This window comes from Durio zibethinus, chromosome 4 (assembly GCF_047325235.1).
Source record: "Durio zibethinus cultivar Kanyao isolate XHJ-2024 chromosome 4, ASM4732523v1, whole genome shotgun sequence".
NCBI lineage: Eukaryota > Viridiplantae > Streptophyta > Magnoliopsida > Malvales > Malvaceae > Durio > Durio zibethinus.
In genome coordinates this window covers 8235900-8262993 of record NC_143165.1, presented here as the reverse complement: position 1 = coordinate 8262993, position 27094 = coordinate 8235900, and the positions used below count along the sequence as shown (strand labels likewise).

Here is a 27094-nt window from a genome sequence, read left to right as displayed (position 1 = left end):
GGCTGTAGCATTCGAGGATGAGTTTAAGTGCTTGGAGACTTTACCCTTTACCTTAGAAATTGACAAAATCATGCCCTTAAAAGGATTCAAAATGTTGACCTTAAAAACTTATGATGGTACTTTTAACCCTTTTGATAATTTAAAGCTTTACAGAAGTAACATGATAATGTATGGGTGAATGAAACTCTTATATTCAAATACTAGCTACCATGCTTAAAGGGGTAGCTCGATCCTAGTACAGTAGTTTAAAACTAAGGTTTATTACAACCATTAAAGAGCTCAATCATGCTTTTCTATCTCGATTTTTAAACAGCAGTAGCATAAATAAAACTACATTTGGCTTAATATTGATCTACCAAAGCAAAAATGAGTCTCTAAAAGACTACGTAATGAATTTTAATGCAAAGGCCCTCTAACTAAAAGATTTAGAGCAAACTGCTATAGTGGCTACCCTGACTAGTAGACTCAGTGGCAAAGAGTATTGCCTAAAGCTTACATTTTCTTTAGAACTACGAAAAACATTTGTCATAAAAAAATACATAAACGTAAAAGCTACAATGAAAAACGAAGGTGAGATAAGCTCATCCCCCATTCTCAGTGGTCAAGGTGAAAAAGGCTTATCTCATTTCTTCAACCAAAAAAAAAAAAAGAGAAATCTATGAACCTCTTCTAAAAGGGAAACAATTAAGGTACTTTAAGGCCAGGAACCTAAGTAAACAAAAAAACTACACAACATTGAATACCTTAAAAAAAAAAGATTTTGATGCATATAGAAAGTGACCTTTAGCTCAGATGGCCAAAGTTATTGAGGTAAAATAAAAAAAGAGATCCAATAAAAAAATACACCTTTTACCTAGACACTGACCACAATACAGAGGATTGTGTCAATCTAAAAAATAAAATAGAAAGTTTGATTAAAAGAGGTTGACTAGACAGGTTCATGGACCAAGCAATATAAGGTTAGGGCATGCTAGATTATAAGAAGGGTAACTAAAACGAATAGGCAAAAAGAGACAAAAAAATAGATAAGAAAAAGACTAAGATGAAAAAATCTAGAGAAACGAGCAGAAAGAAGACAACGTTAGAGCTATAGATAACAAGCCTATCACGAGCATCATCAATGTGGTAATTGGTGGAAGCTTGATCTTATGAGTGTAATAGAGCCGAGCCGAGTGGAAATGCTAGGATACTCGAGTTTGAGCTCTAGCTCGATTTAAAAATCAAAGCTTAAAGCTCAGTTGAAACTCAATAAATTTTTACTTTCAAGCTTAAGAGCTTGGCTCGAACTCAATTGAATTTTATTTTAAGAATGAGCTCAACTCCACGTAAAACTCAAGTCGAGCTCAAGCTCGATCCACTTGAATCATAATAAAAAATATATGATTTCATAATCATTCTTAACAAAACAAAGAGTAGAACAACAAAGCATAAAACAGAACCATTTACAAGATAAAAGAAATAAAATCTTCTACATATAAGTTAAACCTATTGAAGAGAAGTATACAATTAAGAAGATCATTCTAGTAGATCATTCCAGGAAGCTCACTTGAACTGCCAGCCATTATATGAAAAAAAGCATAAACATTCAAAAAAATAAAAATAGTTTAAAGAAAAAGAACAAAATAAAAGAAGAAAAATAAATCATATGCCATCTTTTTTTAAAAATCATTAATCGCATGATGATATGAACAATTTAACAATCTTGTTCACACATTTTGTCACAAAAAATGAATAATTTGATATAAATATTAATCAGATTTAAAATAAATTTAAATACTACAAATACCCAGAACAAATTTTTTCAAAAAGCCAAGAAAAAAAGACATAACCAAGAGTGGGGATAGTGGAAAAGTTGTCTTCTCCTATCGGGATAGGATTTGGACTTGGCACATGCGATTGATTTGTGTCTTCGTTTCTTATAGGCTAATTCTTTGATGCCTTCTCTTTTCTTTTTGCTTATCACAATTTTTCTAGCATAGTCTACATAAGGGAAGGCTCTTCTTATAGGAATTGGAGAAGGAACGTGATAAGGGAGAAAGAGTGAAAGAGGAAACAACTTCGCTGGGGGGGAAAGTCATGAGATTGAAAAAGGGCATATAGATTTTAGGGCTTCTAGTTTTAGGTATTTATATTTTAAGGGTAAAATTATAATTTTTTAATTAAAATAATATAAATATATATTAAAATAAAAAAGCTTAATAAGCTTATGAGCAACTGAAGTCAAGCACTAAAATGCTTAAATTTAGCTTGCTCAATAAGTCAAGCTACTCGAGCTCAAGCTTAACTCGACAATGATCAAGCTGAATTTGAGTTTTTTTTTTTTAGAGTTGAACCCAAATAGCTCGCGAACATAAGTGCATCATTTACACCTCTACTCGACCTCGACTAAAAGGAAGTTTGACTCGAGGGTGATTATAGCCGTTGGTTCCTTGGCCAAAAAAGAAAAAATTTAGAAAGATGAGCTAGTCTCCTTTAGCTCAAAAGATTTAGAAAGGATTCAATTCTTGCATGATGATGCAGTTGTGGTTACTACTATGGTGTACAATCATATAATAAAAAAGATTCTATTTGATTGTGGAACTTGATCGATGTGCTGTATTATGCCACAATGCTGAAGATGGGCATAAAGGAAGAGATGTTGAAGCCATTCACTATCACTTTGATCGATTTTAAAAATGAATAGGTACCAATAAGATGGACTATTAGCTATCAATTACACTAGGTACCAAGCCAAAGAGCATCATTTTGGTCATTGAGTTCATAGTGGTAGACGTATTTTCAACCTTTAACATGATTTTAGATGGACCTAACTAGTCTATTATATGATTGATCACCTCAGTTGGTCATCTCAAAATTAATTTTTTGACACCAAATGGGGTTGGAAAGATCAAAGAAGATCAGTTAGTGGCACAACAATGTTTTATGACAACAATGAAATGACAGACTGAGAAGCAAATTGATAAGTCAGCTAGAGTGGAAGAACCATGAAAAGAGGATCTAATAGGGGTGAAAGTTGGGAAAGTGGAAGAAACAAAGCAAGATAACTTAGGTAAGAAGTAACATGAAATCAAAAAAGAAAGAGAAGCGTGTTCTTTAATCTCTCTGAGCTCTTAAAATCCATAATTGGATATGCCATAGAATTTGTGAATTTTTTGAATGATTTTACAGAAGCCAAGCTCCTAAGTCAGCATACTGTTAACAAAGCTGAACTCTTAAGCCAATTAAAGAAATTTTGAATACAATTCTACATTTAGCTCTTCTTTACTTTTATACATGTTATCCCACTAATAATCTACTAACTCTGGATTCATCTTTCTCATAAGAAAAAAATCTAACCTAATAGAGAAAAAAGAAATAATTGATAAAAAATTAGAGACCAATGACAACCAATTAAAAACTAGCAAAAGGCCTTGTCTCTTTACTATTATAAAAAAAAAAAACTTTGAAAAATACATGCAAATTAGAGTTAAGATTGACCACAAAGTGAAACTAATTCAACTTTTAAGAGACAATGTCAACCTGTTTGCTTGGACATCATCTGATATGTTCGAGATAGAACTCGAGGTAGTGGTTTATAGATGACACACTAATCAAACATGAAACCAATTTGGCAAAAAAAAAAAACTTTTACCTTAGAGAGGCAAAAGATAATAAAAGAAAGGTTGACAAAACTATTAAAAGTAGGATTTATCAAGGAGACCTACTACCCTTATTTGATTACCAACATAAAAATGGTAAAGAAGCATGATTGAAGGTAGAGAATGTGTGTAGACTTTATCGACCTCAATAAAGCCTATCTAAAAAATAGTTTTCCTTTACCCAGCATAGATTGGCTGGTAGATTACAGTGTTGAGTAGGACTTACTCAACTTTATGGATGCTTACTCTAGTTAGAACCAGATCAAAATATTAAAAGATAGTGAAGAGAAAATGGCCTTCAAAATTAAGAAAGGTTTGTATTATTACAAGGTTATGCCTTTTGGCTTGAAAAACATTGAAGCAACCTACTAGAGGTTGGTCAACAAAGTCTTCAAAGATCAAATTAACCGAAATATAGAGGTATACATAGATGACATGATTGTGAAAAGCATAAGCTTGATGAACACCTAAAAGATCTAGAGGAGACCTTTAACACCCTCAAAAAGTATAATATAAGATTGAATACGAGAAAATGTGCTGTTACGATCATGTTAGGAAAGTTCTTTGGCTACATGATCAATAAAAGAGGCATAAAGGGCAAACGCCAAAAGGTTTAGGCCGTCTTTGACATGAAAGCATTGACTTAGTGAAAAAAGTACGAAAGCTAATTAAAAGAATAGCTGCCCTTACTAGATTTATGTCTAGATCAACAACTTGGTGCCTATCATTCTTTAAAATCTTTAAGAATATCTCATAAGTTAAAGGGACACGTTAGTGACAAAAAATGCCTGAAGAGTTCAAAGAGTTTTTTTCCTCTCTTTTTATTTTGTCTAAGTCAAGTCACGACAAGGTTCCATATTTTTATATCGCCATAATCGACCAAGCAATCAGGTTGGTAGTGGTCAAAAAATAAGAAGGGAGATAAAGTTCAGTATACTTTGTGAGCAAGATTTTAATAAGGTATTAAATAAATTATGCTAGGATAGAGAAGCTAGCTTACGCAGTTGTCACATTAGCCATATTTCTCAAGTTACACGATCAATGTTCTGATCGATCAACCATTTCGATAAATCCTAAAAAAGCCAAAACTATCAATAAAACTAAATTAAATAGATAATGGAGCTTAGTGAATATGACCTGCATATATTTTTTAGGTCAATTTTAAAATAATAGGTGCTAACAAGTTTTGTTGTTGAATGCATCTTAGCTTAAACCAATGAACAACTTAAAGAAACCAATGAGATTAAAGAAGAAAAAATTTTAAAGCTTTTTGTTAATAGGTTAGCCACTAATAAAAAAAGCTTTTCGACCTAATCGTGATCATTCTAGAATATCTACAATTTCAATATGCTTTGAAATTTGAATTTAGAGCTTTGAATAATGAAGCTAAATACGAGGCATTAATAGTTAGATTGAGATTAGCCATCGAGCTGAACGTAAAAAATATTATAGTATACAGTGACTCCTAACTTGTAGTTAGCCAGATAAATAGAAAGTTAAAGCCTGGGGAAAAAGAATAAAAAAAATCTAGATAAGGCATTGGCTTACTTGACTACATTCTCGAAGGTCGAAGTAAAGAAAATACCAAGAGTGAAAAACACGTTGGCCAATTCACTATTAAACTACCTTCTGGAATAGCAACTAACAGCTCATCCATTTTTTGGTAGAAAAACTAGTAAAGAAAAAACATTGATAAAAAATTGGTAGGCTGGGTTGAAGAAAATGAGTCGTGGATGACACCAATCTGAGCTTACCTCATGAATGGTGAATTGCTCAATGACAAAGTCTGAGCTAAAACTTTAGTAAGAAAAACTCCTCGATACACCTTGATCAATGGAAAACTATGTAAAAGATCTTTTATCTGCCCTGTCTTAGATGCATGATAAAGAGGGGACAAATTATATGCTTAGAGAAATTCATGAAGAGATCTATGGCAATCATATCGGACCTTGAACACTGACCTACAAGGTGCTCAAACAAGGTTACTATCGACCTAAAATTAGAAAAGATGTAGCCAACTAATTGACAAACATATGATAAATGCTAGAGAATTGAAAACATACAAAATTTTCTATCAACCAAGTTGACACCTATCATCAATCTTTAGCCTTTCATGTAATGGATGTCCTTTGTTCTTTAACCACAGTCATAAAGCAAAGGAGATTTATGTTAGTAGTAGTTAATTATTTCACAAAGTGGCTTAAAGTTAAGGCCCTAACTACCATAACTGAATCTCAAGTTGAAAGTTTTGTTTGAAGGAACATAGTCTATAGATTCGATTTACCTCGATCTATAATAATGAACAATGAAAAACAATTCAATAATTCAATATTCAAAGAGTAGTGTTCTAACTGTCATATCAACCTAATATTTACCTTTTTGCACTTTCAATCCAATAGCTAAGCCAAGGTGGCGAATAAGACCATACTAAAAGCCTTTACTGGTATGGTCAACATAGAATTTGAGCTGAGCTTGAGCTCGTTCGTCTTAAATCATAATAAAAATTTATGATTTCATAATCATTCCTAACAAAACAAGGAATAAAACAACAAAGCATGAAGCAAAACTATTTACAAGATAAAAGAAACAAAATCTTTTACATATAAGTTAAACCTGTTAAAGAAAAGTATATAACCAAGAAGATCATTCTAGGGAGCTCACTCGAACAGCCAAACATTGTATGAAAAAAAGCATAAAAATTTAAAACAATTTCAACAATTTTTAAAAAAATAAAAAAATAAATCACTTGCCATCCCTTTTAAATAACCATCCAATCGCATAATGATATGAACAATTTAACAATCTTATTCACACACTTTGTCACAAAAAATGAATCATTCAATATAGATATTAATCAAACTTAAAATAGATTCAAATACTATAAATACGCAAAAAAAAATTTTAAAAAGCTAGGAAAAGAAAACATAGTAAAGAGAAAGGATAGTTGAAAGGTTGGTTTCTTCTGTAGGCCAATTCTTTGATACCTTTTCTTTTCTTCTTGCTTATCATCAACTGTTCTAGCATAGTCTGTAGTAAAGAAGGCTCTTTTTACAAGCATTGGAAAAGAAACATGACAAGAGAGAAAGAGTGAAAAAAGAAGCAGCGTCACTAGGAGGGAAAGTCATGAGATTGTAGCAGGGCATATAGATTTTAGGGCTTTTAGTTTTAGGTATTTATATTTTAAGGGCAAAATTATAATTTATAATTAAAATAATAAAAATATATATTAAAATAAAAAAGCTTGATAAGCTCACAAGCAACTTGAGTCAAGTACTAAAATGTTCAAACTCGACTTGCTCAATAAGTCAAGTTACTAGAGCTTGAGCTTGGCTTGATAATAATCAAGTCAAATTTTAGTTTTTCTTGAGTTGAAGCCAAATAGCTTGTGAGCATAAGTATATCATTTGCATTCCTACTCGACCTCGACTAAAAGGAAGTTTGACGCGATGGGGATTATGGCCGTTGGTTCTTTGGCCAGAAAAGAGAAAATTTGGAAAGACGAGCTAATCTCCTTTACCTCGAAAGATTTGGAAGGGATTCAATTCTTGCATGATGATGCAATTATGGTTACTACTACAGTGTACAATCATGTCATGAAAAAGATTCTATTTGATAGTGAAGCTTAATCGATATGCTGTATTATACCACAATGTTGAAGATGGGCATAAAAGAAGAGATGTTGAAGTTATTCACAACCACTTTGATTTATTTTGAAAATGAATAGGTGCTAGTAAAATGGACTATTAAGTTGCCAATCACACTAGGCACCAAGCTAAAGAGCATCACCTTGGTAATTCAGTTTATAGTGGGTGATGTACCTTCAGCCTTCAACATGTTCTAGGTTGACCTAGCTAATCTATTGTAAGATTAATCACCTAAGTTGCTCATATCAAAATCAAATTTCTGACACTAAATGGGTTGGAGATATCAAAAAAGATCAATTCATGGCACAATAATACTATATGATAATAATGAAATGACAAATTTAGAAACAGACTGATAGGTCAACTATAATGGAAAAACCACAGAATGAAGATCTAACAAAGATTAAGGTTGGAAAAGTGGAAGAAGCAAAGTATGATAACTTGGCTAAAAAGTAACATGAAATTGAGAAAGAAAAAAAAGTATGCTTTTTAGCTGCTCTAAGCCTTTAAAATCCACGATTGTATATGCCACAGAATTTGTGAATATTTTTGAACAATTCTACAGAGGCCGAGCTCCTAAGTTGACATACACACATGTCAACAAAGCCAACCTCCTAAGCCAGTTAAAGAAAATTTGAACACAATTCTACATTTTGCTTAACTTTATTTTTATATGTGCTATCCTATTAATAATCTACTAACTACCACATCGAGATTCATCTTTTTTGTAAGAAAAAATCCTGACCTAACAAAGCAAAAAGAAATAATTAATAAAAAAATTGAAGACTAATGACAATCGACCAAGAGTCGGTAGAAAGCCTTATCTCTATACTGTTATAGAAAAACAACGTCAAAAAATACATGCAAATTAGAGTTAAACTTAATCACAAAGTGAAAATAATTCAACTTTTAAGAGATAATACCAAACTATTTGCTTAGACCTCATCTAATATGTCTTAGATAAATCTCGAGGTAATGGTTTATAGACTACACACTAATTTGAATATGAAATCAGTTCGACAAAGAAAAAAACCTTTACCTCAGAGAGGTAAAAGGTAATAGAGAAAGAGGTCGACAAACTTCTAAAAACAAGATTTATCAAGAAAACCTATTACCCTGATTGGATTGCTAACATAGTAATGGTAAAAAAGCATAGTGGTAGATAAAGAATGTGCGTAAACTTTATTGGTCTTAATAAAGCCTATCCAAAAGATAGTTTTTCTCGACCTAACATTGATTGGTTGGTAGATGACAGTGTCGAACATGACCTACTCAACTCTATGGATGCCTATTTTAGTTATAACTAGATCAAAATGTTGAAAGATGATAAGGATAAAAATGGCATTCATAATTGATAATGGTATATGATGTTACAAGGTTATGCCTTTTGGCCTAAAAAATGTTAAAGCAACCTATCAAAGGTTGGTCAACAAAGTCTTCAAAGATCAAATTGATCAAAATATGGAGGCATATGTAGATGACCTTGTTATGAAAAGCATGGGCTCAGATGAACACCTAAAAGATCTCAAAGAGACTTTTAACACCCTAAAAAAATATAATATGAGACTGATTCCAAGAAAATATGCTTTTGGGATCACATCAAGAAAGTTCCTCAACTACATGATTAATAAAAAAGGCATAGAGGCAAACCCTAAAAAGTTCATGCCATCTTTAACACGAAAGCATCAACTCAATGAAAAAAGTACAAAAGCTATTAGAAAAATAGCTGCCTTGAGCAGATTTATGCCTACATCGGTAAATTGGTCCCTACCATTCTTTAAAATATTCAAGAACATCTTAAAATTTATATAGACACCTCAGTGCCAAAAAGTGCTTGAAGAGCTTAAGGAGTTTCTTTTTTCTCTTTCCATTTTGTTTAAACTAAGGCACGATGCTGTCTTATATTGTATATCACCACAACTAACCAAGCAATCAACTTAATAATGGCCCAAAAATAACAAAAGAGATAGAGGTCAATACGTTTTATGAATAAGAATTTGATAGGGTCCTACATAAATTATACTATGATAAAAAAGTTGGCTTACGTAATTGTCACATCGACCATACTTCTTAGGTTACATGATCAATGTTTTTATCAATCAGCCACTTTGGCAAATCTTACAAAAGCCAAAGCTATATGGAAAATTGATTAAATGGATGATGGAGCTCAGTAAATACAACCTACACATACTCCTAGGTCAGTTTTGAAATCATAGGTACTAATAGATTTTGTTATTAAATGCATCTCAACTCAGACCAAACCTGATGAAATCGATGATATTAAAAAAAAATGTGAAAGCTTTTCGTTAATAGGTCATTCACTAATTAAAAAAAGTAAGGCCGACTTAATCTTGATTATTCTAAAAGATTTATAATTTCAATATGCTTTGAAATTCAAATTTAGAGCTTCAAATAATAAAGCCAAATTTGAGGCATTAATAGCTAGATTGAGATTAGTCATTAAGTTTAACATAAAAAATATTATGGTATACAGTGACTCTCAACTTATGGTCGATAAGATAGATAGGGAGTTTGAAGCCCAAAAAGAAAGAATAAAAAAATTTAGATAAGGCATTGGCTTACTTAATTATGTTCTCAAAGGTCAAAGTAAAAAAAATACCAAGATTAGAAAACACCTTGGCTGATTCACTGTCTGAACTACCCTTTAGAATAGCAATTGATAGCTCATCCCACATTCTAGTAGAAGAGCTAGTAGAAAAAAACATTGATAAAAAATTGGTCAGCTAGGTTAAATAAAATGAGTCATGGATTATACCAATCCGAGCTTGCCTAATGAATGGTGAACTACTCGAGGACAAAGTTCAAGCTAAGGCTTTAGTAAAAAAAGCTCCTCGATACATTTTGATCAATAGAAAACTATATAAAAGATCTTTTAATCTACCTTACCTTAGATGTGTGATAAAAATGGGACAAACTATATGCTTAGAAAAATTCACGAGGGGATATGTGGCAGTCACCTCGTACTTTAACCACTGACCTACATGGTGCTTAAACATAAATGCTAAAGAATTACACACATACAACAACTTTCATCAATTGAGATGACTCTTATAGACACTCATCTGTGTCCGGGGCCAATCGATGTCGATTTTCATTATTATTATTACTATTATCATTTTTTTTATTATTAGTATTATTATTTGCTATTATTATAACTATAGTATAATATGCTATTATTTTATATTATTATTATTATTATTATTATTATAGTATAAAATATTATATTGTATATTATTATTATTATAGTCTATTAGTATTATTATTATTATATTATCTTTATTTTTTTCCTTCTTTCTTAATTGGCAATCGAATAAGGGAGTAAAATTTGGCATAGTCAGAGGATCTTGATTCAGAATCAAATTAGAGGTTTTTTAGTTCAGTCCAGACAAATTAGCAAAGACTTTGCCCAAAATCTTGCTTGAGCATAATCCAATTTCAAGATTTAAGCCTGGATTGGTTCTATCCGATTTATAAATTTTTAATGAAATTAGCATATAAATTGGATAGTTTCCATAGAACACACACGATCGATTTTTGGAATGGGGAAATTAGTGAAAAAATTCAGTTGTTGTACCTCTGGAAATATATTTCTAGGTAGTAAAGATTTGAGATTTTGATTTTAATTTTTTTTTTTTTGGAATTCTGGGTTTGGATTTGGATTTCCAGGGTTAGGATTGAAATTCTGGGAGGTTTTTGAAAAAATCTAGGAAAATCTGAAAATTTCTAGGATTTTTTTGGAAAACTAGGTTTTTTGGTTGAACATTTGAATTTTTTGATGAGTTTTTCAGCGAGGTTTGAATTTTTCAGTGGGATTTCGATTTTTTTTCATAAATCAGTGAACTTTCTAGTTTTTGATGGTGTTCTTGGATGGATTTTAGAGAGAAAAGAGAGAGAATCAGGCTAGAGAGAGAAAGTAAGGAAATTTTGAAAAAAAAATTTGAGGGGTGTGGCTTTTATATGGTGAAAAAATGATATCGTTTTAAAAGTTTCAGACTCGCATGTAAACCCGTTGACCTACTGCCGACTAGCATACGAATCCGACCCGATCACAAATTTTTCTTTTACTATTTTATTTTTTTTACTTATTTTTATCTTTATTTTATTTTCTATTTTTTCATTCATTTTATTTTATTGGTTTTTATTATTTATTTATTTTTATTTAGTAACTTAATATTTATTAAATTTTTTTCAAAATTTTTTTTTGAAAAAATATTTAAATAACAAAATAACAAAATAATTAAAAAAGATTTTTTTAAAATAAATTCATAAATCCTACCAAACTATTACAGAATTTTCGTAAATTTAAATTTTCTGAAATCGATCAAATTATTGAAAAATTTCATAAATAAATTTTTTAAAAAATTATCCTTTAAACTATATAAGGATTGCTTCTTAAATTAAGTCTTACCAAACTATTGAAAGTTTTAATGAACTTTTTCAAAAGAATAAAAATTTAAAAAATATTTTTAAATAAAATCTCACCAAACTTTTAGGAAATCCACTTCAAATTAAATTTCACCAAACTATTGGAGGACTTTACTAATTTTTTTGAATAAAATATATTAATAAATTTAACGACGAAACCTCTTCAAAGTGGGATATTAGTTTTCATGAATACTCTTGAGGTGAGAGAATTATTTTAAATTTTTACTAAACTATTAGGGTAATTTTAAGATAAATTCTCAATATTAAATATTTTGGTAAAGCATAAACATTTTTAAGGCTTGGATAATTTGAAATTAAACTGGTATCATCTTTTGATAGGCGTGTAAGGGTGCTATTACATTCCTTACACGTAACCATATATTTGAACCTAAAATATGATTTTGTGGATTAGAATATACTATTTAAAAATATCTAAGTCAATATTGGGACTGTTTTTAAATGGAACAGATTCGATTAAGTGACCAATCATACTTAAACAAAAAAGATTAGTGGTAACTCCTCTAATTCATATCTAACAGCAGGTCTACGGATCTATACGTTATGACAGTTTGATGACTCTACTAGGAAAATCAAAAGTCAAGCCAGTAAATGATTTCTTATTATCTAAACTTTTGCTTAATAAATTTGAGTTTTTTTCTTTCTTTTATATTTTTCTTCCCTGCTTATATTTGTTTAGTTATTCATTTATTTATTACATATATTTATCATTCATTTGCATGTACATAACATAAAACTCTTCACCCAAGCTCTACCTTTAGAAGAGAGTGAAGTACATATGCCTTCGTGAGATTTCATGTCTTCACTTGGGCTTACGAAATACTTCTACTCAAATTAAACCCTTTTCACTTATAGCTTATGATAGGCGAGGATTGAGGTGCCTTACTAGTCTATGATGGACAATGATATAAAGAACAATATGAGAGCCTTTAGAAGTAATCTAAATCACATATAATTAACTTTAAAAGCCCAACCATAGGTAGAACCATGCCTTCATTTGTGTTAGAAAACCCTAAATAGGGCACATGATTGAATATTTATTTTACTTATAAGATTTTGTATCCTGTATGTTGGTCATTGTATATTATTTTTTACTAACTCTTTTATTTTATCATGCATTCACATCATTAGATTAATTATAAGGAATATTTTCCATAAAATAATTTTAACAAAAAAAACTCAGTTACATCCATAGAAAGCCTAGCAAAGTCTTATACTAGTCTGAAAAGAGAGTCTGAAAAGTTGGAGCTTGCAAACAAAATGTTAAAAAAAGAAGTTCAAACACTGGGACAAGAAAAAAATGGATGGAGGAGTTTATGCATTGACCTTAATACAACATAATCATCCACTAATCAAAAATTGGCCTGACTTTTATAAAAAAATAGACAATTACAAGTAAAACTACAAGAAAGAGATGCAATGCTCTCTGAAGCACAGAAGCATATCCATATGCTAAATGGAGTGGTAGTGGAAATCAGAGCACAAATAAAGGCTATAACTAAAAAATGTGAGCAAATGAAGAAAGCATATGTGAAGAAACATAATCAGTTGAAGTCTCTATTTGACTAAATCACTATGGCTATTTACAAAGTCAAGGACATGGTAGAAATGATTAAAAAATAGAAGGCAAGGGTACCATTAGTGGGAGCACATGGTCAAAATTTGATAGATTTCCTTAATAAAGTGCAAAGCTAGTATCAACAAGTTATGGGTTTTTTTTTCCAATAGTTCTAGACTTTTCATGAATGTATTACTAGATTTGGTTAAAAGTGACTTTTAATTCAATAAAGATTTTCTTTGGTAACAATTTTTATGTGGTAAATTCTCTTTATTACATTCATGCCTTTTGTTTTTGCATTCATTCTCATGCATAATTTGAGAGTTCCATAAATATCATTTTAAATTTACACATTGTAAGAAATCAAAGTTTGAGGATAACTCAACATCAGTAGTACACTCGAGCTAAAGCCAAAAATATGGAGCAAGATAATGTAAACTGTTTTGAGAGGTTAAAAAAGGCTCAAAAAGTAATTAAGGAAAAGCTAAGTAAGATCTTTAAAGCTTTGAAAAAGATAAATAAAAGGAACGTAGTAGAAAAAGATACTTCACATGAAGTTATGGAATCACTATATCCTCCAGGTTTCGGTCTATTCCAAACCCAAACCATTTAAAGCTTTCAGCAACAATAAACCACATTTCCAAATTACAATCAAATGAATGTTCAGAGTTATACTAATCTTGTCTTTAGTGAAAAGGTAGTTAAGCCCCATCCAAATCCTCAATTGGGATGAGATAAAAGAAAAAGTGAAGTTACAAATGATTGTACCCTAAGAAGACTCTAAGAGTAATCAAACCATGACCATGATTAAAAAAAAAATTATGGGCTGTAGAAAGAATAGATTTTTATGGTTCTATGAATGCTGTCAACATTTATTTGGTCCCAGATGTTGTGATTCCCCCAAAATTTTAAAGTGCCAAAATTTGAGAAGTATAACGATGTTAAGTGTTCCATTACAAACATCACAAGGTATTGTCTTAAGATGACAACATATGCCAGCAATGAGAAATTGCTCATACATGTGTTTCAAGATAGCTTAATCAGGTCTGTTGTAAGGTGGTATGTTCAGTTGGATAAGACTCACATAAAATCATGAAAAGATTTGACTCGATCATTCATTAACTAATACTGTCACATTATAAATATGGCTCCTAATCACCTTTTGTTACAAGGTATGGAGAAGAAAGCATATGAGTTTTTCAAAGAGTATGCCAAAAGATGATGGGATGTTGTCATTCAGGTACAATCACCATTAACAAAAAAAAAAAAATAACGGTGCTATTTGTAAGCACTTTAAAGTTGCCATACTATAAGAAGATGATAGAAAATGCGATTAAAAATTTTGTTAACATGATGATTTTAGGTGAGACCATTAAAAATGCAATTAAAAGTGATAAACTGAAAGAAAGAGAATCTTCTACTACTGAAAAGGTACTTAAGAAAAAAAAAGTGAGTTTTAAGTTGTAAGTTTCAAAAGGTAGTGATTTAGAAACTATCCTTAGTCGATCTATCCCACATATCATTCTACTATAAGTTATGCTTCTGATTCACCCTACCAATCAACTACATAACCTTTTTATCCATCCATAACTAGGTTTTCTATTCATCCAATTATCCCAACAAGTGGTGTGTGAAAATCACAAAATCGAGAAAAACCTACATTTGATCCTATTTTCGTGCGTTACACATAATTGTACCAAAAGCTTTATAAAAACCACTTGATTGCTCCCTTTCTCATAAAACAACTTGAACCTCCCTATCATAAGTGATATGATTCACTGCTCATTGTGACTATCATTATGGGGTGACTGGTCATTCTACTGAAAATTGTATCATTTTGACGCATAAAGTGCAAAGTCTGATTAAATAAAGGTTGATAAGCTTCAACATTAGTGGAAACATGACACCTAATGTCAGTGGTAACCCATTATTCAATCATCCAGGGGCATGATTTTTAGGAGGCTGATTGGAACTGTTTATCATCTTAAGATTTTTTGAAAATAGGGATCTCTTTTTGTACTTGGATTTTATCTTATTTGATATCATTTTAATAAAAGTGATAGATTTAAAGCATTGTTATAACTTTTTTTTTTTTATGAATCACCATTATTTACTCTTACCTTCCCATACCTCTCTTCTATATCCATTCTTTGATTCTAGATAATGAATGTTCAGACAATCATGATAATAATTCAATATTCGATTTAAAAAACATCATTCATGATGATCTGATTAATAAATAAAAATTGTTAATTCATTGGGATTGCAATAAAAAGAAGATAGATCTATTGAAAAATTTTGAAAGTGATGCAACACATAATCTTTGTGATTGTTCATTCACAAGTCTACTTTTGATCAATAAATATTCTTCATTGAGAGTATTCATGTTCGAGATAAGAAATGGCTATCTTTCTTCTATCTTTAAAAAAAAAAATTATCCTTTACTACCTTATTGAGCTTGTTGAAAATTTCTTTTGAGGAATCCTAACCAAGGGTCACCTCCACACTAAGGGCAAAGTTTGAGAAGCTTATTTATCCTTAGTGATTTTAGGGAGCAAAGCCTTTTTGTGCCCAAATTTTTCTTGAAGAATGATGAAAAAAAAATGAAAGAGAAATTGATGGGGCAAAATGCCAATGTACTTCACATGAAAAATGATTCTTGGTTTGATAACCCTTCAAATACAATTTGGACCTAATTTATCCATTTCTTTCATAACCCCCCACTTAACCTACATTACATCTTTTAAAAATTCATTTTGATCAAATATGAGTACTTGAATTGAAAATTTATTAATTAAATTAAGACATATTTGCTATTGGATTATTGGGATTTTGATTAAAATATCACTAATGGATAAACGGGAAAAATAAAAAAAAATGAGAGAAATGTGTGTAAAAAAAAAAGTAAAAAGCCAAAGAAAGCATAAAAAAGAAAAAAAGCAAGAAAGAAAAAAAATGCTTAAACTGAAAACCCGAAAGGGCATTTAAGTAAAAATGAAAGCTTGAAGAGATAACATTGTGTCAGGGTCCCAAGAATGATGATGATGATTGGTTCAGAGACCAAGGATATTGATGGAATGTTTTTTGAAAAAAATTATGAATTGAAGTTTAAAATTGTCTGAACAATCATTATTTTGGATGTTGATATTCCATTTGAATAGTCTGAATATTTTACCTTTGTTCACCTTTGATTTGTTATTTACCATATGTACATCTTCTGAATGAATCAAGGAAATGTATCATGTCTGCCACTAATTTGAATGATAATAAATAAATGAATAACAATGTTCGTAAAGATTTTTTTCATTCTTTTGAAAGAAATCCAAGATAAGAATAGTGAAAAAAACTGAGAAAATTATTTAAATGGGGTAAACAAGGTGACCCAATGATGAATTCAGTCATAGATTGGTTGACATGACCTATGAGTTATGACCAGATGAGGAGAATGACATGAATCAGTTGATGAAATTTATTTTGAGATTGTTAATACTAAGAAGCTAAGAAGGAATGGTGGAGTCTTGAGAACCTTATCACTTCGATTAATATTTCATGGCATCTGCCTACATACATTATGTTTACATTGTATTTACATTTGCATCATGGATAAGGCATGCATTTGCATCATCGCTTTATCACTTATTACTCATTTTTTATCTTAGCTCAGCTTAGTCCAAATTATTTTTCAAACTTATGGTTTAGTCTTGGCCATTTGATGTCGGCTCAGTCTAGATTATTTTTCTAACTTGTTGTCCAATCCCAGTCATTCGATCTTGGCTCAGTCCAGATTATTTTTTAGACTTGTGGTTCAGGCCAGATCATTCAATCTCAACTTAGTCTAGATTATTCTTTTAGACTTATGGTTTAATCTTAGTGGTTTGATCTCGGTTCAATATAGATCATTTTCTTGAATTATGGCTCAGTCTTGATCATTTCTGCTTACTAATTTGACTTTTGTTTTTTGCTCCTAACAGAGTTGGTGTCTAAGTGTTTGCATCATCCCTATCTAATAGAGATACACAAAAAGGGACAACTGTAGACATCCATCTGTATCCAGGTCAATTAAAGTCAATTATTATTATTATTATTATTATTATTATTATTATTATTATTATTACTATTATCATTTATTATTATTATTATTAGTATTATTATTTGCTATTATTATTACTATAGTATAGTATATTATTATATTATATTATATAATATTATATTACAGTCTATTAGTATTATTATTATTATTATTATTATTTTATTTTCTTGTTTTTTTTCTTAATTGGCGATCGAATAAGGGAGTGAATTTTGGCATGGTTAAAGAATCTTAATTCAAAATTAATTTGGAGCTTTTTTATTTTAATCCAGACAAATCAGCAAAGATTTTCACCAAAAATCTTGTTTGGATAAAATCCAATCCCAAGATTCAAGCCTAGATTGACTCTGTTCGATCCATGAATTTATACTGAAAAAACCTATACATTAGACAATTTCCAAAGAACACACACGATCAATTTTGGGAATGGGGTGAAAAAATTTAATTATTGCAACTTGGAAATAGGTTTTTAGGTAGTAGGGATTTTGCCATGTTGATTTTTTTTTTTTTTGAAATTCTGGGTTTGGATTTGGATATCCAGGGTTAGGATTGAAATTCTTGGAGGTTTTTGAAAAAATCAGGGAAAATTTGAAAATTTCTGGGAGTTTTTTGGAAAATTGGGTTTTTAGGTTGAACATTTGAATTTTTTGATGAGTTTTCTGGCAAGGTTTGAATTTTTTGTTGGAATTTCAATACGTTTGTTTCCAAAAATCAGTGAACTTTTCCAATTTTTGATGGTATTCTTAAATAGATTTTAGAGAGAAGGGAAAGAGAATCAGGGCTAAAGAGAGTAGGGGAATTTTGAATAAAAACTGAGAAGTGTGGCTTTTCTATGATTCCAAAATGATGCCATTTTGAAAGTCCCAGACCTGTTTGTAGACTCATTAACCTGCGTGCTGACCTACGTGCTAACTCAATCCGATTGTAGGTTTTTTTGTTTTTATTTTAATTTTAATTTTTACTTATTTTTATCTTTATTTTATTTTCATTCATTTTATTTTACTAGTTTTTATTATTTATTTATTTTTATTTAGTAACTTAATAGTTATTAAATATTTTTCAAAAATTCTTTTTAAAAAAAGTAAAACAAAATAAACAAAATAAATAAATAAAATTTTAAATAAATTCATGAATCCTACAAAACTATCGAAGACTTTTCGTATATTTAAATTTTATAAAATCTACCAAACTATTAAAAAATTTCATAAATAAATTACAAAAAAATAATTTTTATATTTCAAACTATTGAAGGATTACTTCTTAAATTAAGTCTTACCAAACTATTAGAAGTTTTAACGAATTTTTTAAAAAAATAAAATCTTTATAAACATTTTCAAATAAAATCTCAGCAAACTTTTGAGAGATCTGCTTCAAAATAAATCTCACCAAATTATTAAAAGATTTTACTAATTTTTTGAATAAAATATATTAATAAATATGATGACGAAGTCTCTTTGGAGTAAGATATTAGTCTCCATGAATACTCTTGATATAAGAGAATTATTTTAAATTTTTACCAAATTATTTGGGTAATTTTTTTAAAAAAATTCTTAATATTAAATATTTTGGTAAAGCACAAACATTTTTAAGGTTTGGATAATTTGAAATCAAACTGGTACCATCTTTTGATGAGTGTTGTGGGGGTGCTATAATCTTCCATACACGTAACCATACTTTGAACCTAAAATCTGGTTTCATGGATCAGAATCTACTATTTAAAGATACTTAAGTCAATTTTAAGATTCATCTTTAAATGAGACAGATTCGATTAGGTGACCAATCACACCTAAACAAAAAATATTGATGGTAACTTTTTTAATCCATGTTATCGGTAGGTCTATAGATCTATCGTTATGACAACTCTTACCATCAATTTTTAACCCTTTATGCAATGAAAAATGGATGTCCTTTGTCCTTTCACCATGGTCATAGAGCAGAAGAGATTTGTGTTAGTACTGGTTGATTATATCACAAAATGGCTTGAAAGGCGAGGCTCTAATTACCACAACCAAATCTCAAGTTGAAAATTTTGTTTAGAAAAACATGATCTACCAATTTGGTCTACCTCGATCCATAATAATGATCAATTAAAAATAATTCAACACTCCAAGATTCAAAGAGTGGTGTTTTAACCTCCATATCGACCTAATATTGACCTTAGTTGTGCACCTTTAATCCATTCGCCAAGCTAAGGTGGCTAATAAAACCATACAAGAAGCCCTTAAAAAGAGAATAGATAATGCTAAAGATAAGTGGGTTGATGAGTTGCCCGATGTGCTATGGGCCTTTGGGACGATCAATGAGGTTTCTATAAGGGAAACTCCTTTCAATATTGCTTTTGGAACATAGGCCATCATGCTTGTGGAGATAGACCTTTTAATCTTAAGGTCCAGATCAGATTTAAAAAAAGAGTAAAGAGGCCCTTAAAACGAATTTGAATTTTGCTCAAAAATAAAAGGACATAGTTTTAACCAGAATAACGACTTATCAATAGTGAGTGTCCAATTTTTACAACAAAAAAGTTCTCATAAGAACATTAAAAAAGGTAATCTAGTACTCAGAAAAGTAGAAGCTTCAGGAGTCGACAACCAAGGTAGAAAGCTAGCTCTGAACTAGGAAGGCCTCTACATTGTTAAAGAAGTCATCCATGACGTGGCCTATAGGTTGCAGAATATAAATAATGACCCCATATCGAAGACATAAAATACGGACAACCCCAAATTTTACTATCAATGAAAGGGTGTATAGTCGAGCTTAATGGAGTTGAACTCAAACTTGCACTATGGAATTTCAAAGCTAAATAAAAGATTTAATCTTGCTTAGACTACTTAGTTCATGATGAAACCTAAAGCTCGAACATTAGCTGAAGTCCAAGATAATTAGGCACAATTTCATCCAACCTAATAACAAAATACAAAGCTGAAGTCATTAACTCAAATTTGGTAAAATATTATATGGCAGGCTAAGGTCCAAAACCAATCTTAAGGGATAGATTTAAAAATTAAAAATTAGATTCACAAGTTAATTTAATAAATTTTTAAGTTAATTGAGTTGTCCTATCTGGGCTAAAACTTGTGCAAAAGAGAAAAAACAGAGCTAAAATTTGTGCAAAAATATACTTCTATTTAATTGATAAAATTTGAGTTGACAAAAAAATTTTGTTAAGTGATTTTTACAAAATTTGAATTGATAAAAGTGTGGTAAAACGGTTTTCACAGAATTTGATTTGAGATCTTCATAAAACCCAATCTTAGAGTTACAAAAATCATTAAAACTTTATCAAAAAATAAAAACCTATCAAAAAAGAAAAACCATCTTTAGGCCTCCCTCTCTTCAACTCTTTTATCCTTAGGAACAAGAGTCAGAGGTCCACCAGCACTGAGCCCAGTAATTTTTTCCCCCCTGATGGTTTTAATCTTAATGTCCACATCTTTGTCATTATCCTCTCATCATCTTCAACTTGTGCTGAAATTGGCCTGGACCTTATGTTATTCAGGCTAATGTCAAATAAGTCCATGTTCAGCTCAACAAATTTAAACATCACCTCATCCAATGCCAAGTGAAAGGCACCAACAACATTATATCAAGCAAACTCAATCTATAAATCATAGTACTTTTTAAACACCATGAACTCTTTTACTACCTACTATTTTGTTCTCTTCTCAACCTCTAATGTTAACCTCGGCCAAAACCTCATTAAGCTTCAGTTCAACTTTCTATTGAAAGGATTCAGTTGTAGCCTTTTGAATAGACATATCCTCAAGCTTGGCTATGAGGTCTTTGACCTTCTAGTTGAGGTTAGCATTATCTTTTTTCATGCTAGCAAATGAACCCTTCAAAGTCTTATTGGCATTGGTCGTGGCAGAGAAGTCATGAGAATACTTTTTAAGATCTTGTTCAGTCTTATAGCGATGCATAAAAGCTTGATAAGCACTCATAAATCCTTACCCCGAGGTCTGAGAGATCGAGTTAGGTGCTGTTTGTTGACTATAAAATAAAGATTAAACTTAAACTTGAATAAAATAAAAAAAATTAGTGACAAAAATTTAACTAAGCTAGAAGATAGGCTAACCTTTTTTAGAAAAGGTCACCCTCATGATCTTTTTTACCAACTTGGGGTCCTTAAAAGCATTATCTAAAGAGTCATATTCCAAATTGATTGTAAACCTGTCTGAGGTGAATTGCAACCCAAATGTTGCTGGCTTGTAGAGGGAGGCCTCATTTTTTTGTTTCTTCTAGCTACTACCAGTTGTTTTCTTATGCCTTTTTTGAGGTAAAAAAAAGCTCAATATAGGTCAATGAGTTGAAAGATCAATTGTTTTAATGCTTTCTTAAAAGGGCACCAAGTTATATGAGGGCCTTCTTTATTTTCTTCTACTTAGAGGGATGAGTAAGATTACCAAAGTCAAAATCTCCCATATGGATCGAGGTAACTGTAAAATAAGCTAAATGTTAAAAAATTTTATGAAAATGAACACTGCATGGAGTTACCTCAAACCTACATAATACTTGGTTCGCTTAACAACTTCAGATGATGTCAACTTATATGCATCTACAATCAACTCTCTTTTTCTTTAAAAAATCCAATATTTTTTCTCGAGTAGTGAAGTTAAAGAACATCAGAAGGTTAACCTAGGCATCATTAAAAATGCCAAGAACATTAGTTATTTCCTATACTTTGAGCTCCTCATAGTCATCCTTCTTTTCTATGTAGAAAAGAGCAATTTATAATTTTTTATTGAGCACGAGCAATCCCTAAAAGTTTTCTTAGTTGGTTGAGCTATTTAATATAATCGGCCTTTACCATGAAAATGCTTTTTAACTATAAAAATCTCCTTAAATTAAGATATGGTTGGAAAAAGATCAAATTTTTTACAAAGAAAAATAAAAGCTACAATGTACATAAAAGAATTAGAAGTGAATTGAGTGATAGTTAAATTATAAGAAATAAAAATCTCAATGATAAAAAAAAAATGTAAAGGGAACCTTAGACTGGCCACTATAGACTCTCAATACATCCAAATTTTGTGATGTTTTAAGGAAATGGTGACTCAATCGTTGGTGGTCGGCTCTGCTATACTCTACCTTTTATTGGGAAAGTCAAATTTGACTTTCAAAAAATGAACGTGATGCAAATAACATGTTAGGGCAGTTTTCGAGATTGGCCTTACCCTTCAAGTTTTGTATTATGTCTTTGAGATTACACCTAAGCTACAAGAAGTGTAAAAAGGGACTTAATCTAACACATCATCTAAGGAGGCCTCACTTTCTTTACCATCACCTTTATTCTCAGCTTGGTTAGACCCATATGCATGTTCCTCATTTGAACCTTACTCATTCTCTGAAAATTCATCACTGGATAACCCATGCTGAAAAAGTAGCAAAGGCCACCATCGAACAAAAGCTAGGATCTCTCTTACCTTAGAAAAAAAAAAAGAGAAAAGAGTAAGAGATTCCTCAGACATTAACTAGGACTAAAGTTAGAACCTAAGATTGGCCCAAAAACTCGTCGAGAAAAAATGGAAGAAAAAATTTTTGGTTGAACAAAAAAAAAGAAGAAGAAAAAAAAAAGAATAAATGTAAGAGAGAGAAAAAAATGGTGAGGACGAAAAGAAGGAATAGAAAAAGAAAGGTCAGTTGAAAAGTCAAACTAACCTCTAACATTGAGATTGGTAGATTTTGAATATCATGATTTATTGTAGCAAGAAGCTTATTTGCCTTATGAAAAACCCACTCTCCCCTGGCACGAGCACTGTCTTCAATTCTTTGCTAATCAGTAACAGATATTGTATTAAACCAAAAATAGCTTGGGTATAATCTTTTACTATAATCATAGAAGAGACTTCATCACCTGAACCTTGTTGACCAAGCTAACCTCTTCTTAGCTTTATCCTAAAACTTTTAAAACTTGAATCAAAAGACATAATTAAAAGAAAAGAAGCATATTGAACTAGATGAAAATAGGAAGGTTGGTTGAAATATAATCAAGAAGTTCGAAGTTGAAAAAAAAATATTGGCACGAGAGTAAAAAAACTATAAAGTGAAAGATGAAGGTCGTATAAGGTTTTTAATATAGCTAATGAAATAACCAAGGGAACACTCTAGATCGTGCCATGTGTATAAAGCGATTATCGAAGACAACCCTTCATATCCCCAGCTTTTAGTTTTACTACTTAATTTCCTTTCCTCTCATTAAATGTTATTTTCAAGTAACAAAAGGGCAAATCGATCATTTTACCTACCCACATTGATCAAACAGCTGAAACGCACCAGGTTAACCACATTCCAAGTCAAAAAATTAAATTATAAAATAGAGAAAAAGCAAAAGTCCCACATTAGCCTACACAAAAATAGGCCATCATGTCATGATCAAATACAACATTTCCCCATGTGCAAGTTATGTCGACCATCACACATAAATTCGCCTCGTCCAATCCCTATCCACCTTGGCATCCACAACCACTCACCTTAGGGACTATAGGTTAGGCCAATTAGATGCAAATCTCGAAGCCCACTTCATTAAGTTTGGTAACATCAAGCACATGTTAGGTTTGTATAAACCGAAGAAAACTAAGACTACACTTAATAGTCTGATATTCAGATTGCTCAATGGGATAGATAAAATGCTAAGGTCATTTTTGGATCCAATGGACAAAATGGTCTTTTTTCACATTAGAGACTACCAACAAGTAGCCAGGGGTATTTATGACTTTTGGGTCAACCTAACATATTAGGTCAATCTAACATGTACGATGTCACATCAGCTTGACCACCTCAACAACTTGCTTAACGATCCCCTTTTATGCTGATTTGTCATTCCTTAAGTGGACAATTAATGTTCAAGTTAGCTTGACCAACCAAGTCATCCTTACCACAGAACTGATCGTAGGCAACCTATGTTGACCCAAAGTCCCTTACCTTCAACTATAAATAAAGTCATCCAGATAATATCTAGAAGACACACACACATTTTTATTTTCATACTTTCATTCTCCTATTTTCTTCTTTGTCCAATCTTTGACTTAAGCGTGGGAGTGCAAACACTAAAAAAACTCCTAACATTTGCCTACAACCATTCTTTTTCTTCTTTTATATTTAAAAAGTTTTAACCCTCAACTCATAGCTGACACCAACACTTATCATCTTCACCACGATTGATTTATCGAACAACAACTTCAGTGGGAAACTTCCAAGAAACGTTGGAAAACTTAAGTCGCTTAGAGGGCTCAACTTTTCTCATAACAATCTTGTGGGGCATATCCCACCATCAATGGGATCTTTGACAAACCTTGAATGGTTAGACCTCTCTTCAAAACAACTTACTTGGAAAATTCCAGAGAAGTTGTTGGATCTGAAATACCTTGAAGTCTTAAACCTTTCGTATAACAAACTTGAGAGACAAATCCCACAGGGCAAACAGTTCAATACTTTTTCAAACGATTTCTATCTAGGAAACTTAGGATTATGTGGATTTCCATTGTAAAAAAAGTGCAACCAAAATGAAACACAACCACCTCCGCTGCAATCATTTGAGCGAGAACAAATTGTTTCAGGTTCGAAAATTAGATTCGCATGGAAAGTAGTATTCTTGGGGTATGGATGTGGAGTGATATTTGGATTGACTATGGGGTTTATGGTGTTTTCAACCTGGAACCCTCAGTGGCTGGTGATGATGGTTGCAGGATATCAACCTCGAAAAGTGACAAGGTCGAAGAATGGTTGTAGACGCCATAGAAGAGGCAACTAGTTGCAGATTAGTTCATGGTATCAGAAGGTTGTTTAATTTGATCATAAGTAAAAGCTCTTTAATTTCATGAAATTGGTTCTTTTATTTTGTTTCCTTCCTTTTCCAAATTTTTTAAATATCTTTTTTGTGTAATTGAGATCGGAAAAATCAAACCTTATCATTTCGGCATTCTATTAACAAATAAGACAACTGTTGATGACTAAAAATTGGCAGGGAAAAAAACACAGGTGAACATGTATAGAACAAGAATCTCATCTAGCTAAGTAGCTTCTGTAAAATAAAGTGTTGATGGGAAAATTGCGGTGTGTCATATTTTGGACAAGCAACCAAGTACAAAAGTGATGATAACAAGTGAAAAAAAATTAAAAAAGGAAACACAAATGAGAAAATCGGTTCTCATGAAACAAAATTCCCCCATTATTACCCTTTTATTTATGGAACTTGAGCCAAAATTGGAGCTTTTCAATATTGCAACTTGCATACCATTCAATTAAGATTACAAGTAAATGATCTTTGTCACCTAAAAACACAGTCCTCCCCCCACTATTAATTCTAGGGAAATAAATAATACTAATAATTATATAAAAAATATATATTTAAAAAATTATTCTCTAACTAACACCCTTGGTCTATGCAAATTATCATAAAAAAAAATATAATAGATTTTATTGTTACAGATCATATAACATAAACTAGTAATAAAAAAAAAAAAATAGCCCCAAGGAAAAAGACAGATGGTTAGCAATGTCAGCAATTCTTTCATTATCTTTGGCAGCTCCCAAAAGTCCCAATTCTAGCCCTCTAACCACCAAAACCTTTTTATTACCTACACAAGGAGATAATATTTGGTTCCAAAAATATTTGGAGAAAGACAATTTTATGCTTAAATATTTGAAAAATTAAAGGTATTAAACCTTCAAAAAAAAAAAACTAATAGTGGTTTAATATATTCTTAGTGCTCTATTTTTAAAAAATATTTTGATATTCCAACAAGATAAATGCATCAACTTTTCTGTTTTTTGAAATATTTTAATTATTCTTTTTTATACATTTTTTATTTCAAGAATCAAAACTAGAATAATTTTTGTCAATAAATTCTCAATTAAATGATTATGGCAGACAAATTGAAATTCTTTTACCATTTTTAAGACAAACATCAGCATTTTTTTAACTTTAATTTTTAATTTTTTATTAATTTTTATGTTCTTTTTATAATTTTTTGCTTTTTTATTAAATCTATTTTTATTTGTTTTTTTTTTTTTAACTTTTTCTTATATATTAATTTTGTTGGGAATGGAGGAAGGAGAGAGTGTCCATATGGCACCCTTCCCTTCCTCCAAAACCCTATCTTTTTTATTAAATTTATTTATTTATTTATTTTTAAAATTTATTTTATATATTAATTTTGTAGAGAATGGAGGAAGGGGAGGGTGTCCATATGGCACCTTTCACTTCCTCCATAACTCTTATCTTTTTTATGCTTTTTTGTTTTTTTAATTTTTACTAAATTTATTTATTTATTTTTTAAATTTATCTTGTATATTAATTTTGTGGAGACTGAGGAAGGAAAGGGTGTCCACATGGCACCCCTCCCTTCCTTAAAAACTATACCTTTTTAATGCTTTTTTTTAATTTTTTGTTTTTATTTATTTTTTATTAAATTTAAATTTATTTTTTAACTTTTTATTTAGTTTTCTAACTTTCATGTTTTATTAAATAAATTTTGTAGAAAAAGCCAATTAAAGTAAGGATAATAAAATAATTTGTATCTGATTTAATTTGTGCTAATTCAATTTAAGTGCTTTTTTAAAAATAAAGATTAGATTGAGATTTTTTAAAATATGGTTGGTATGGAGATGGATTTATAATATTTTATTTTGTTTCGGGTGTTTATGTGGTATTTCCCTCTTTTTTCATCTTTTAATTTTTTTTTAAGCTTTTTGATTTTTTGGGTTT

General features: G+C 30.7%; 1 pseudogene; it reads left to right on the top strand.

Moving 5' to 3' along the window:
* Window positions 1-25206, top strand: part of LOC149519088 (uncharacterized) — a 32681-nt pseudogene extending 7475 nt beyond the window's left edge.
* The last annotated feature ends 1888 nt before the right edge of the window (window positions 25207-27094 follow it).